This window comes from Castor canadensis, chromosome 1, assembly GCF_047511655.1.
Source record: "Castor canadensis chromosome 1, mCasCan1.hap1v2, whole genome shotgun sequence".
Taxonomy (NCBI): Eukaryota; Metazoa; Chordata; class Mammalia; order Rodentia; family Castoridae; genus Castor; species Castor canadensis.
The window spans coordinates 144,327,418-144,343,581 of NC_133386.1; the positions used below are offsets into that span (position 1 = coordinate 144,327,418).

The 16,164-nt window shown below is 37.9% G+C and overlaps 1 protein-coding gene across 2 annotated transcripts in view; it reads right to left on the bottom strand.

The window, feature by feature from the left end:
* The window catches only part of LOC109696306 (interferon-induced very large GTPase 1-like), a 48,724-nt gene that overhangs the window by 12,595 nt on the left and 19,965 nt on the right, over positions 1–16,164 (bottom strand). Inside the window, exons 1-2 of one of the 2 annotated variants that reach the window (XM_074084843.1) lie at positions 5,593–5,693; positions 4,356–4,404 (exon numbers count right to left, since the gene is read on the bottom strand). The gene's annotated coding sequence lies outside the window, so the exon portion shown is untranslated. Of the gene's footprint in view, positions 1–4,355; positions 4,405–5,592; positions 5,694–16,164 lie in introns of those variants that run through there. The other variant, XM_074084846.1, reaches the window with a different exon arrangement.

Below are 16,164 nucleotides of genomic sequence, written 5' to 3' on the forward strand. Positions count from 1 at the left end.
ACAGAACTTTCTCAAAAGAAGAAATTCAAATGGCCAGAAAACACATGAAAAAATGCTCACCATCTCTAGCAATAAAGGAAATGCAAATTAAAACCACACTAAGATTCCACCTCACCCCTGTTAGAATAGCCATCATCAGCAACACCACCACCAACAGGTGTTGGCGAGGATGCGGGGAAAAAGGAACCCTCTTACACTGTTGGTGGGAATGTAGACTAGTACAACCACTCTGGAAAAAAATTTGGAGGCTACTTAAAAAGCTGGACATCGATCTACCATTTGATCCAGCAATACCACTCTTGGGGATATACCCAAAAGACTGTTACTCCAGAGGCACTTGCACATCCATGTTTATTGCAGCACTATTCACAATAGCCAAGTTACGGAAACAGCCAAGATGCCCCACCACTGACGAATGGATTAAGAAAATGTGGTATCTATACACAATGGAATTTTATGCAGCCATGAAGAAGAACGAAATGTTATCATTCGCTGGTAAATGGATGGAATTGGAGAACATCATTCTGAGTGAGGTTAGCCTGGCTCAAAAGACCAAAAATCGTATGTTCTCCCTCATATGTGGACATTAGATCAAGGGCAAACACAACAAGGGGATTGGACTATGAGCACATGATAAAAGCGAGAGCACACAAGGGAGGGGTGAGGATAGGTAAGACACCTAAAAAACTAGCTAGCATTTGTTGCCCTTAACGAAGAGAAACTAAAGCAGATACCTTAAAGCAACTGAGGCCAATAGGAAAAGGGGACCAGGAACTAGAGAAAAGGTTAGATCAAAAAGAATTAACCTAGAACGTAACACCCACGCACAGGAAATCAATGTGAGTCAATGCCCTGTATAGCTATCCTTATCTCAACCAGCAAAACCCCTTGTTCCTTCCTATTATTGCTTATACTCTCTCTACAACAAAATTAGAGATAAGGGCAAAATAGTTTCTGCTGGGTATTGAGGGGGGGAGCGGGAGGGGGTGGAGTGGGTGGTAAGGGAGGGGGTGGGGGCAGGGGGGAGAAATGAACCAAGCCTTGTATGCACATATGAATAATAAAAGAAAAATGAAAAAAAAAATAAATAAATAAAAGGAAAAAAAAGAAGGGCAAAAGGGCAAAGCAGGGGAGACCAACTTGTTCCCTCCAGGTCTTTTATAAGACTTTTGCATCCATATAAGTGGAACACTCATGACTCAATCACTTACCAAAAGGACCTGCCTTGCTTCTTCATATCAGCAAAATGATGAATAAGTTTCAACATAAAATTTTTGGAGGATCTTCAGACTTTATCAGCAACTTACCAGTGGGATACAATGAAAATAGTGCATAAAGCGAAAATCATAGTACTAAATGCATATATTAAAAAAGAAGATCTGAAATCAGTAGTTAAGCTTCTGCATTAAGTTATGAAGAGAAAATTAAACCCAAAGAAGTAACAGAAAATAAATAAAAATAAAAGAAATCAGTGACACTGAAAACAAGAAATCAGAGGAAAATCAATAAAACCAAGATCTGGTTCTTTGAAAGTATTTTTTGGAAGGATAATATAGGCTAAGAAAAAAAGAATGAGGACTCAAATTATTAATATCAGAAATAGGGGCCATCACTTCCAATCCCACAGACATTAAATGGTTAATAAAGAAATGTTACAAATAACCGTGTAGCCCCAAATTTAATAGTTTAGATGAAATGGATCAATTAATTAAAAGGAATAATATACCAAAGTTTATACAAGAAATAGAAATCTGAATAGATTTTGTATTAGCTTTCTGTAACTGTGAAAAATATTTGGGATAATCAACTTTGAAGGAGGAAATGCTTATTTTGGCTCATGGTTTCAGAGATTTCAGTCCATGGTGGTTTATCCCTGTTGCTTTGGGCCAGTGGTAGCATGATACATCATGACAAGAATGAGGCCAGCATTACCATAATATCAAAACCAGCCAAAGACACTACAAAAGAGGAAAACAAGGGCTGGGGCCACGGCTCAAGCGGTAGAGTGCTTTGCTTAGACCCTGTGTTTGAAATCCCATACCACCAAAAATATTTTTAAAAAAAGGAAAACTATATAGAGATACAAATTAACATCTCTCATAAACAAATATAATTCTTCCTTAGAAGATAGCTATGCTTTAATATCCCATCAGAGTATTACTCTCAGCCATTCCTTGGAATTCAAGAGGAATTAGTTCTAAGGCCTCCCACAGATTTTGAAGTCCACAGATGCTCATAACATATAAAATGGCATAGTAGTTGCATATAGTTACATCCTCCTGTATACTTTAAATCACTTCCAGATTACTTTTAATACCTAATACTATGTAGGTGCTATGTAAGTAGTAAAAAGTATGCACATGTTCAGTATAGACACAAATAAGTCCAACTACATAGTGTATGATCTGTGATTAGTCAAAATCCATGGGTAGAAAGCCTGTGGATTTGGAGGGCTTACTGTATTAGCAAATGAAATTGAACAGTATATAAAATAATTATGCAGTATGACCAGATGGTATTTATTCCTGGTATGCAAAACTATTCCAATACTTGAAAATCAATTAATATAATACATTTTATCAATAAGATTTAAAAAATCATATGATCATATTAGTACATGCAAAAAAAAAAAAAAAAAGGATTTGAAGGCTGAGGGCATGGCTCAAGTGGTAGGGTACCAGCCTAGCAAGTACAAGGCCCTGAATTCAAACCCCAGTACTGCTGGGTGCCAGTGGCTTATGTCTGTAATCCTAGCTACTTAGGAGGCAGAGATTAGGAGGATTGTGGTTTAAACCAGCCCAAGCAAATAGTTCGTGAGACCCTATATTGAAAAAACTCTTCAGTAAAAAGGGCTGGTGTAGTGGCTAAAGGTGTAGGCCCTGAGTTCAAATCCCAGTACTGCAAAAAAAAATAAAACCCAGTACTGCCAAAACCAAAATCCAACCAACCAACCAACCAACCAACCAAATAACAAACAAAAGAAAACAAGATTTGACAAAATTCAATACCTGACCATGATAAAAAAAGTCTCAGCAAACCAAGTATAGAGGAAATTCTGCAACTTGATAAAGAACACCTTCAAAAATCCTGTCACTATCATCATATGTAGTAGTAAGAAATTATATGCTTTCTTAATAAGATCAGAAACTAGGCAAGAATATACTTTTCATCATACATATTTACTATTCTATAAATGAATGTAGCACAGTTGTAGAGTATGAGTATTAAATAAGCACAAATATATATATATATATATATATATATATATATATATATATATATATTTACAGAGCACAGACATTATATCTTTTGCAGATAAGATACAGATGTGGCCTTTACCAACCAGAACTCCCCATGAGGGAGATCAGAATAGGATGTCAACCAGACATGGTGGCACATGCCTATAATCCTACCACTTGGGAGGCTGAGGTGAGAGGATCATGAGTTTGAGGTCAGCCTGAGTACATAGTACATAGTAAGACCCTGTCTCAAAACCAAAACCAAACCAAACCAAACCAAAAAAACTCAGTATGTCCCAGGTTACACTCATCACCTGCTTTCCAAACTTCCTCCTTTTGTTTTCCTATCACAATCATACTATTTCAGTATTTCCAGAGTTTCAGACTCCAAATTCTCATCTTTGACTTGTATCTCTCTTTAACATCTTATGACTATGAGGCAGGCTAAAATTAGGGAAAACTTGGGACTCATAAAAAAATGTTACATCTCATATTAACCATGCTTTGGCTCAGGGACCACCCTCACCTGGCTGGAAACTGTCCATGCCCCACCCCACTCATTGATTATTGGATAGGAATCACCTGATTCTTCCCTTCCCATACAGTAACGTAAGTTTTAAAGTATCGGAGAAAGAGAAGCTCTCTCTTTCAGCCTCCAGACTCCACCTGTGCCCACCATGCTCCCTCTTGTATTCCTTTTCCTAACTTTTAATAAACTCTCTTTATACCCATGTGTCCTGTGATGGATTCTTTCCACAGGTTACAAAGAATTTGGAAGTCTTCTGATCACAGACTGAACCAGTGCCATTAACAATAATACATCATATTGTTAAAATTTTTGTACACATTAGACATATACTTTGGTAACAGATTATGTCTGTTATGAAAAATAAATTTTACAGGAGTAACATCTATGAATATTATAAGGTAGGCAGTTCCAGGGGTCTATCCTTCCACTGAAATAATGAACAAACAAGTGAAAATCATAAGAATCATTGTCAGGACTCTAGAAAATAGTCAAAGTACTACAAAAACCAAGTAAAAATGATGAATCAAGAAAAAGGCAACTTAAAAATTGTAGGGAAATGTGGCATTTTTTTCTTGCCTTTGGCTCACCTTCCTTCACTGCACAGCAGAGGTCTTGTAGATAGCTCGGTTCCTGGTTCTGAAAGGAGAAGAACAGACTTTTTCTTATCCTCATAGAATTGGGTTTGTATATTTGGGCCTGTTTGGGTGCTACCTGAAGGACTTATGAAGAACATTTTTCTTTGTTTTGCTTAGCTCAGAGTTATCTCATAAGCAAAAAAAAAAAAAAAAAAGTGGAGGGTATACTTGAAATTATTGAATGGCAAATGAACAATCTATTGCAACCTGGAAAGAGATTATGAGGCAAATTATAGACATACTGAAAACACAGTAGGAAAGACTTGGGAGGGAGATTTTGCTGGGAATTAGGGCATTGAAAATCTTGTGTATAGGAATTTCTAAACCACATGCATTCCCAGAGGAGGATATATACCCGGAAACTATCTGATAAGATCCTAAGCTTTAACTTCTAAATGATAGTTAGGCTCAGTGGAAGCTGAAGTGATGGTTAAGGCAGAGTTGCAAAGGACCTGACTAAGTATTGAAGGAATGCTTCAATGCAGATCAATGAAAACACAGAAAGTTTTTTTGTTGTTGTTCATTTTTTTTCCTCCAGACATTCAAAAAGAATATCAACACATGAGCTGAGCTTGAGGAAGGATAGGTAGATGAAGAGACAGGGAAATTACATTATTTTAATAGATATTAAAAGGGTCAGACTCAGACATTGGAATAAGGAAGTAAAATTGAAAAGCCAGAGCAGCTACCGCCCTCCCATCTCTTTTATATGTTAAGTTATATGAACAGGGAGGCTTAAAGGGGTACCTGCATCTTTCTTCCTCTTTGAGATGTTTACAACGTGTAAGTCTCCTTAAATGGGTAGAGGGAAAGGCTCTAAGCACAGCCCTCTTATCCCATCCCTACTCCAATCCCAGGCAGCAAAATATGGAGACTCATTATTCATTTGTGAGAAGAAGAGAAAGGAGGGCGCGAAGTCACGCTTAAAACCTAGGGCTGGTCTTATAACAGGTACTTATAAACTACTTTTTCTAAAAAGTGCTGATTCCTTACTTGGGGCCACAAATTAAAAGCAGAAGGAAAGCTTTGTATTTCTGTCTTCATTTTGTATTCATGTTCTTTTCTCTGAGCAATTCTCTTTGCAGTCACTTTGCAATCCAGGAAGGACAGGACTGATTGGTAACATCTTTAGGATGAGAGTGAAACTACTCCCAAGGAAAGGATCATCAGAGCCTCACAGGACAATTACCTGTAAAGATGAATCTATACCCTGGAGCAGCAGTAATCATCTCATGGGAACCAGATTGTTCCCCTCAAGTGATGATGGTGATAACAACTTCTGCAGAGCACCTCACAGAAACAGAACAGAGATAATGATCAATCAGGCCATACTGTGAATGAAAGTGTTATGTATACTTCTTCCACTGCCCCAGTTCTATCTATTTAAACCTAAAGCGCATATGTATACCCTGAAGGGAGCTGAAGTGCTTAGTTTGCCTCTTCCTATGACATGTTTATGCTCATGCTGAGAAAATGATAAACAGTTTGTTTAGAATTTCTGGAAGGAAAGGCACAAGCAAAGCTAGGTTAGGAAGACTGGAACATATAGCTAATCATTCAGTGGGCAGACAATAAGCATAAATAATATTACTTTGGGGTGAATTTACTCTATGGATAAGATAAAACACCAAAACTGATGATAAAGCAGTTGATACATATGAACTATTGCGTGGAGAGTTCAAAAGATATAAGGAACTCAGTGAACTTCAAGAAAACAAAGACAGGGAAGTACTTTATCAGATAAACTTTAATAAAGAGATCGAAGTAATTTAAAAAGTTATCCAGAAGCTCTATAGCTGCAAACTGCACTAAATAAAATGAAAGGAGGCATTATTAGTAGAACTGATTGAACGGAACACAGAATCAGTGAGCCCTTTTGAAATACACCATGGGCGTGTGTGTGTGAGAAAGAATGAAGAAATCTTACAAGAAAATTGAACAGCATTACAAAAGCTGTGGTTCAAGAGGTGAAAAGAATATCAAATGGGTAGAAAGCTCATTCAAAGGGATAATGGATAATTTCTTAAATCTAGGGAAAGATACAAATATCCAGACACAGAAAGGTCAAAGGTCAACAGTAAGCATCAAATCAGCCAAGTCTACTCCAATACATATTATAATCAACTTTCAAAAGTTAAAAACAAAGAGTATTCTCTCCAAGCACAAAAGAATCCATATATAAGAGTGTTCCAATTTGCCTGACTTCTCAACCGAAACCTTATAGGTCAGGAGGAAGTAGGATGTGCTTCGTCATGGTGAAGGAAAACCAAAAACCAATCAACCAAAAAAAAAAAAAACTATACTTTTTAAGGTAAAGACATTCTTGGACAAGTAAAAACAGAATTGGTTAATATCCAACCTGTCCTACAAGAAACACTAAAAGAAGTTCTTCAAACTGAATGAGACACTAATGAAAAGAAAATAAAAAGGAAAAAATACATAATTCACTGCTAAAAGTAATTTACATGGGAGTAAATTCAACTATACTGACTCTTAACTCACCCCCTAAAAGCACAATTTCCTTGTGGGCATGAATCTACTCCATCCTGTATCCCTCATGAGTATTTAGGAGTCAGAAATAAGCCAGGCAAGTAGGGGAAGACTCTCAGTAACTAATTGAAAGTCACATAATAAAGCAGTTAGTCACAGAATGTTTTTCACTCCTGTTTCACAATAAAACAGGTGTTCCAGAACAGGGCAGCAAAATAGGATGACCTAAGACTGAACTACACAGAAATAGAGGCAAGGGGACAGAAAGAGAAGCAGTTTGAGAACTACTTCTGGAGTCTGAAAACTAATCCTCTCAAACTCCACTGTTCACTCAGGACAGGGCCATAAAAGAAACCAATAAACCTGCATTAGTTCAATACCTAGTTAGCATATAACATCGGTTAACACCTTATTCTAGAGAATAAAAATCCCTAGACACTGCAGACCACTGACAACCCACTCCCTTCCTGCAGGAGCTTTCATTCTTTTGCTTAATATACTTTCTTACCTCTATGCTCAGTCTTCATTGTTTGTGAAGTTCGTTCTTTGGCTTCATGAGACAAGAACTCACAACTCCCTCTGACTAACCACCTAAGCAACAAGGTTGAATGGATAGAGGCTTTCTGTCCTACACAAATCTCCCGTTTTTAAAAACTCTCTGGACTTGAATTGTTTCCTGCAAGAGCCATGTGTGTGGGCTACTCTGTGAACAAATCAAGTGCAGGGAGGGCTGAGAGCAGGTTGGCAAACCTTTCCTGGGCCACCTGACAGAAGCTAATTGGTGTCTATGCCCCACTGCCTGGGACAAAAGGCTTGGCATGGAAATGAGCCAGCAGCACCAACTGGTTTCAGTCTTGAGGGACTGTGCACAGATTAGTTAAGTGCATGGATGCAACACATCTGACCCATAAGCAAACTTTTGGCTAAGTGGGTTGATTAAAGGCTCCCACGCCCAGCTCTGCATAGGGAAATGAAGCTGCATGAAGTTTACTATAACCAGTGTTACCCCTGAGGCCCACCTCTCAGCCAATCCCAGTAATGCTCACAAAAACACCTGACTCCCTGAGAAAACTTTGGCTAAGCAGGCTGATTAAAGGACCCCCACGTGGCCCTGTACTGGCCAGAGGAAGCTGCTCAGCCCAGGATCGTAGGATGTGGTGTGGAACTGAGCAGGCTATCTTAGCGCTCAACATCTGGGTCTTTATTCCAAGAAAAGGAGGGTGGAAGCAGTTGGCTAGCTAGTTAAAAGTCTTTAATCCACAGCCAAACCCAGCAGTGTATGCATGTAACAAGTGACAAGGAGCTATTCACCCTTCACTCTCCAATGAAACATTAAACTGAAGGAGCAGGTGGAAAAGAGGAATACAGCTCATTGTGGACAAGCCAGAGCTGCGACTAGATTCCGTGAACAGGGAAAAGTGCAGGCTTCAAGAGCAGCAGAGTGCTTTCTGAAACACTGGCTGTGCTCAGGCACCCAGTTGGGGGTGCTACTACCTCACATGCCTACAACTGCCTCACCTCACCCGGCAGCTGCCCTAATCCAAAGCCTTCCTCTCAGGCTACACCTGGTCAATCCAGGACCCTGAGGAGGGGGCACATGAATAAACAGAACAGGAAAACTGAAGATAGAAACCTGAGGACTAGAGGAAGCATGCAGTGTACTAATAGAGCCCAGCAGACATTCTAACTCAACAAAGAAGGAGTAATGACTTTTTAGAATTTAAAAACATTTTTAAGTTGTTTATCTCTCTCTTCTTTGGAAGTACTAGGGTTTGAACTCAGGACTTTACACTTGGTAGGCAGGTGTTCTACCACTTGTGCCATACCTCCAGCCCAATCTCTTTCATATTGCTGTTGTCATTCTGCCCTTCTTCCCATACTTTCACTTTTCCTTTCTCTCTTTCCCCAAACTATTATACTGGTGGTTTGTTCTATCACCTTGTTTTATTATTCTTAATCTTACTATCCTCACAATGGCACCCTTTACAATAATTGGACTACATCCCTTCTCACTAGTATTTTGTTACCTGCAGCCCTCCCACTTCACTCCCATTCTCCTCATCTTCCTTCTTCCTTACTTATTTCCTCTTTTACTTTTGTTACCAAATTTTAATTCCTAAGCAAACAAGTTTTATTTTTCTAATCCCCTACAGTACTGTATAGCAATGCTAGTCCTATTTATATATAATATGATTGGTTATATGGATACTGCTACCAATTGTATTTTACTTCATGTAAATATCTGGTTTGGTATTGGTGAATTTGTTACTGTTGAGTCATTTCCCAAGATGGTGGTCAGAAACAGCACATCAGCATAGCAACAAACCAGTCCTGCCAGAACATAGTGAATAAATCAAGGGAAAGACTTCAGAGGATTAAACTCCCAACCAACAAATTGACTACAGATGAGCAATTGGTAGAATACATAAAGGACTGATATCCACAGTACACAAAGAGCTGAAGAAATGAAGCAGTAAAAGAACAAAAAATCCAATTAATAAATGGAAAAACGAGCAGACAGTTCTAGGAAGAAATTCAAATGCTAATAAATACATCAAGAGTCAGCATCCTTAGCCATAAAGGAAATGCAAATCAAAACTACACTAAGGTTCCATCTCACTGCAGAGTAGCAATTATCAAGAAAACAACAAATGCTGGTGAGGATTTGGGAAAAAAAAAAACAACTTGGCATGGTGGATCATGCCTATATTCCCAGTTATTTGGGAAGTGGAGAGTGGGATGCTAATGGTTCAAGACCAGCCTGGTCAAAAAGTTAGTGAAACTACATCTCAAACAACAAGCCATGTGATGCATGTCTATAATCCCAGCTATGAGGGAGGTATAAGTAAAAAGATAGTGCTCCAGTGCCAGCTTGGGCAAAAGTACAATACCCTATCTGAAAAATAACTAAAAGTAAGAAAGGTTGGAGGCATGGGTCAAGTGGTGGAGCACTTCCCTAGCTAGCACAATCCTACCAAAAAAAGAAAAAAAGAATGAGAGAGAAGAAACCTTGGTGGCCTGAAGAGATTGGAATTATATACCACTATGGAAAATGGTATAGAAGGTCATCAAAAAACTAAAAATAGAACTGCCATATGATCCAGTAATACCACTCTTAGGGATATACCCAAAGGAATGTAAGTCAGGATACAATACAGACACTTGCACACTGATGTTTATTACAGCACTGTTCACAATAGGCAAGCTATGGAAACAACCCAGATGCCCTACAATTGATGAATGGATTAAAAAAATGTGATTTATCTATCTATCTCTCTCTCTCTCTCTCTATCTATCTATCTAGATATCTATGTCTGTATCTCTATCTTTATTTCTATATGTGTGATCTATATCTATATATATATGTAATAGAGTTTTATTCAGCCTTAAGGAAAAATAAAACCATGTGATTTGAAGGTAAATAGATGCAATTGGAGGACATTATGTTAAGTGAGGTAAGCCAGGCTCAGAAAGACAAAGGTTGCATGCTTTCCCTCATATGTGGGAGATAGATATAATACAAATACAAGCAATAACATGAAAAACAGGTTACATTAAGGGGGAGGTCAATAATGGGAGAGGGAGGGGAAAGAAGGAAGTTAAGAAGGTGAATATGCTTGATGTACTTTCTATAAAAGAATTAATATATAATTTTTAAGCCTGTTGAAATCACCATAAAGTGGGGGGGGAGGGAAACTAAGGTAGAAAGGAGAAAAATAGAGGGGATAAGCCAATTCAGATTATAATACATCTACATGGAAATGTCACAATGAAACTCCTTGTATAGTTATCTTAAACAAGCAAAAATGTCTTTTTTTTTCAAAAATGGAGAACAGGAAGGTAAAACAGATTCTGTCTTGGGTTTGGTGCCAGGGGGAGGGGGGAGGATATAAGGAAAGGGTGTAGGAGAGTGAATGTAGTGGAAATATTATGTCCTCATATATGAAATGGAAAAATGAGACATGTTGAAACTATTCCAGGAATGGGAGGGGGATAAAGGAGAATGATGGAGGAGGTGAATTCAACTGTGATATATTATAAGAACTTTTGTAAATGTCACAGTGTATCCCAAGCAGAAAAATAATATAATAAAAAAATAGATTGCTACAAGTTTAAGCAGTAAAGTGTAAGCTTCAGGCAGCCAATGCAAAAATAACTAAAAAATATACAGAAAAGGAAATTGAAGATCAAAATGGTACCCTAAAAATGTACAAAAAAGCATTACTGAATGGAAGCTCTGAGAGTCAAAATGATACAATGTATATAAAAAACCAGTAATGAAACAGAATATGTAAGGCCTTTATCATTAATTACTTTATTCTAAGGGATTAAACTCTCCAATTAGAAGACAAGACGGATAAGAAAAATATATGCAACTATATACTGTCTATAAGAGGCTCTTTTGGAGTTAAAGACACAAACAGGTCAAAAATGGAATAATGGAAAAAGTACCTCAGGCAAATAGTAACAAACAAGATAGTTAGGATGACTAATATCAAACAAACAGACTAATTTAAAAATTGTTTTAAGAGAAAAGAAGGATATTAAACAGTGATAAAATTTCAATCCACCAAAAGGCTGTAACAATTATAAGCATATATGTCCAACTGCAGAGCTCTAAAATACATGAAACAAAAAGTTTGATAATTGAAAGGAAATGGACAGTTATGTAATAATGGTTAGAAATTTCAGCACCCTGAGTTTCAATAATGAATACAACTAGATAGGTGATTAATATGGAAGAAGAGGATTTGAACAATACTACAACCCAGTGAGACCTGGCAGATGTATACACAGCATTCCTCCCAAGGACAACAAAATACACAATCTTCTATAGGGAACATGGAACATTCTTTATATGGTAGCCTTAAAGCAAGGTTCAATAATTTTAAAAAGACTCAAGTCATAAAAGGGAGAAAATGTTTCTTCTCTGACTATAATGGAATGAAACTAGAAAGAAATAACAAAAGGAAAATTCAAGTACTCACAAATATGTGGATATTAATACACTTTTTTTTTTTTGAGACAGGGTCTCACAATATACCACAGGCCATTCTCAAAATCATGATCCTCCTGCTTCAAACTCTGGAGTTCTGGCCACTATGCTTGGCTTAATAACACTATTAAACAATCAATATGTTAAGTAGAAATCACAACAGAAATTAGATAATACTTTAAGAATTAAGGCAAATGAAAATACCACATGACCAAACTTATAAAGCAGAGTGAAATCAGTTCTCAAAGGGAAATTATAATTGCAAATTTGTATGTTAAAAAGAGAAAAGAGGAGGAAGAAGGTGGCAGATTACAGACTCACACCACATTTCTGTGTCTCCATGAACTAGCAATAAAAGCACAGGTCATGGCTACATGGGAAGGTGGGCAAGTTAGTAAACTAGGTGTGTGTGAGGGGCTGGCACCAGTATACCAGCAAAATACTAGACAGAAAGTGGCTAGAGAAAAAAAAAAACCCTGATCTACAAAACAAGCAGAAATTAAGAAGGCACACCTGGGACCTGTCAGAATTGATGGAAGAGCTACCTAATAGCTTTGTCTCTGGTGTGGGGTGGGAGACAGGGAACAGTGTACATTTTCCTGTGAAGGCTAGCTCCCTAAGAACATCACCCAGCACCATAGGTACATATTAGCACATCTACCCACAAAGGACTTTAGCAAACTGACAAAAGTCCTGAACACCTACGACGAGTCTGGGGTCAGAAAAAGTTTCTTGGTGGAAGCTTTATCTCTAGTGTGACACAGAAGAGTGGGAGCCCAGCCCAGTGGGTACATGTTAACATAGCTACCTATGAAGAAATTTTGGCAGAGCAAGGTGACCAAAGCCTGCATACCCAGGACTGGACTGAGAGTCAGGAAAAGCAATAGAACAATTGCAAACAGAAAACTAAGGACTACAGATTGGAGGAGAGCATCTACTGCTGTGATAGAAGCATGCAGGTCTACATTTTTCTACTCAAAATGGAAGAAATATTGACTTTTATATTTATCTTTATTTTTCTATTTTTTGCATTTTACTTTTATCACTATTTAAAATTTTTCTTTCTCACAAATTGTATTATTGGTAGTTTATCTGACCTTGTGTTTATTATTCTTAATTTCTCTACTTCACTGCAATCCTTGACTATAGCATCCTTCTCCACAATAATTGAACTAAATTCCTGCACACTATTATTTTGTTTATCTCAAGCCCATACACTTCATCCCCAGTTTCCCATTTTCCTCTTTTCTATGTATTCTCTCATCTCTTCTTATTTTTACGTCCTACACAAATAATCTCTTTTTTTCCCTCCCTATACAGTTTCTGTACCACAGAAGAACACTAATCCCTTTCATGGCTGGTGGTACTGATGATGTCACCAGTGGTTTCTAGCTTCGTGTAAAAATCTGGTTTGGTACTGAAATGGTGGATCTGTCATTGCTGAGTAATACCTCCATGCCAGTGATGAGAAATGGCCTAATCATATGAAATAGAACAAAGAAACCTTTTACAATAGTTTTAAGTGAGGTGGGGAAGGAGTTGAAGGGGAGAGACAGTGGGAGTGACCTAACCAATGTACATTATAAGTCCACTTGGAATTGTCACAATGAATCCCCCCTTGTACAATGAATATATCCTAATAAAAAATTAATGGAAAAAGAAAAAAAAAAAGAAATGGTCTATCAACTTTGTCATTAACCACTCCTGCCAGAACATAGAGAATAATTGAAGAGAAAGACTTTAGGTGAGTAAAACCACCAACCAACAAATTGATTATAGATTAGTGAATGTCAAGGTAGAAGCACACAAAATACAAAATATCAAGGAAATATGACACCACTAAAGGTCAATAGTCACATGGCAAAGGATCTAATTGTTAGCGAAGGGGATGAGATCATAGATTTTGAGCTCAAAAGAATGACAAGAATTATTAATGAGATGAAAGAAGACATACATGAACACCTCAACAAAAATCAAAGAATATGAATAAACAGCTAAATGAATTCAAAGAGAATACAAATAAATAAATAAAGGAGCTCAAAGAGGATACAAATAAGTAGCTAAATGAAATATGATAGTTCAAGACATAAAAGGAGAATTCAATAAAGATATAGAAAGCCTAAAAAATTAAATTGAAGCTCTGGATATGAAAAGCTCCTTAAGTAAAATAATTCAGTTGAAAGTCTCTCCAGCAGGCTGAATAAAATGGAAGACAGAATATCAAGGCTTGAAGACAAAATAGATGTAATAGAAAAATCAAATGAAAATAAAAAAGAATGAAGAGGAGGGGATAGGCAAGATGGTGATTGAGTGACAACACCCAGCATTCTTTCTTGTGAGCACTATTCTCTTGCCTAATTCTCTGCAGATCTGCAAAGAATGAACACCCCAGGAGCCAAAGGTAATTGTGACAGAAAGGATCCTTGAACCATGGTCCTAGAAGCCCAGCCCATATGGTCCCTTGCTGTACCCAAAAGCACCTACCTGATACACAGAAGCCCATGTCTGGCATGCTCTATCCATGTTCCTGTGAAGGCCCACACACCTGAGTCATGTGCTCCTATACCCAAAAGCCCCTGCCTGGCATATAGAAGCCCCAGTCCCAATGTGTCTTTGCATGGACCTGCTGAGGCCCAGCACATGTCTGTGCTTGGTGCCCAGAAGCCCCTACTCAATGCCCAGAACCCCCTACCTGGCATGCTTTGCCCCTAGACTTGCCAAGGCCCTTCCCACCTGGTACATGTCTACTGCTGCACCCAGAAGCCCCTACCTGGTGCACTTTGCCCACAGTAGGCCTAAGGAGGCTTTGCTTACCTGGAACATGATCCTCCATGCCCAGAAATCCCAGCACTATGTGCTCTGCACAAGGACCACACTGGAGGACCAGAAGATCCCATATGGCACATCTGGTGCATAGATTGTAAAGTGGACAAGAAACCAATAAGAAACAACAGTCAACAGAACTATTCCCATAGCAACAAAAAATAGAGTAAGACTGGTTGATCACTGCTGCCATCCACAATCCCATCTAAGAAATTGCAGTGGCAAGCATCTTTGTTGTGAACTGCCTTTCTGTGCTTCCCATCCTACTGAAGGAGTGTGTCACCAGAACAGACACTTGACTAAGAACTTCACCCAGATTACAATAGTAGTATGTAAGTAGTCAGGGGCTTAAGAGAAGAGAAGGCTACAAGTGAAGGGGTGGTGGTGTGAGACTGGAAAATTGAAGGTCCACACTATAGAACTCTTTGCCAGAGATAATATTCAGATATCCAAATAGCTCCTACATGCTCACTGAAAAGGGAGTGAGGGCAGTAAAGTGACACCATTACAGAGTCAGGTATCTGACTATATCAGAAAAAAAAGCCAAGATATAATTAAAACACTAAATACACAGAATGAAGAATTTTGAAAGCTGCAAAAGAGAAGTGACAAGTCACATTTAAAGGCAAACCTTATCAAAATAACAGCAGATTTCTCAACACAAACTAAATGCAAGGGGGGCATGGAATAATATATTTCAAGCCATAAAACAACTGTCAATCTAGACTAGACTGTCCAACAAAACTATCTTTAATAATTGAAGGAGAAATAAAAACTTTCCACTATAAACAAAAACTGAAGGAATTCATGACCACTACACCAGCTGTATAGAAAATCCTTAAAAGGAATCACAGATGAAGGCAGATGCATCCAGGAAAATGCAAGAAAGAATAAACCCTGCTAGCCAGTAGATCAGTAAAGATGAATAGGGGAAGATTAAATATCAGAAAAACAACAAAGCGACTATTTCCATTAAAGGTATGGAAACACTCCCTACCTTTCAATATTAACAATGATTGTAATGGCTTAAATTCCCCAATCAAAAGACATAGAATAGTAAGTTGGATTAAAAAAGCTAGACATGACCATTTTTTGCTTATAAGCAATGCATCTTATTGACAAAGACAAACACTGGCTTAGAGTGAGAGGGTGGAAAGATATCTTCCAAGCAAACAGATCCTGATAAGGGACAGGAGTAGCTATACTCACAAAGAATACTTTAGACTAAAATTAGAAGAGAGAGCGAAGGTTACTTCATAATAATAAAGGGAACAATTAGTCATGAATAAATAAAAATTCTTAACATATGCACCAAATGTCAGTGCACCCAACTACATTTAAAAACATTACTGATTCAAAAGCACAGATAATCTCCAACACAATAACAGGGGGAAACTTCAATACTCCTCTTACACAAATAGGTCATCCAGTCAACAAGTTAACAAAGAAACC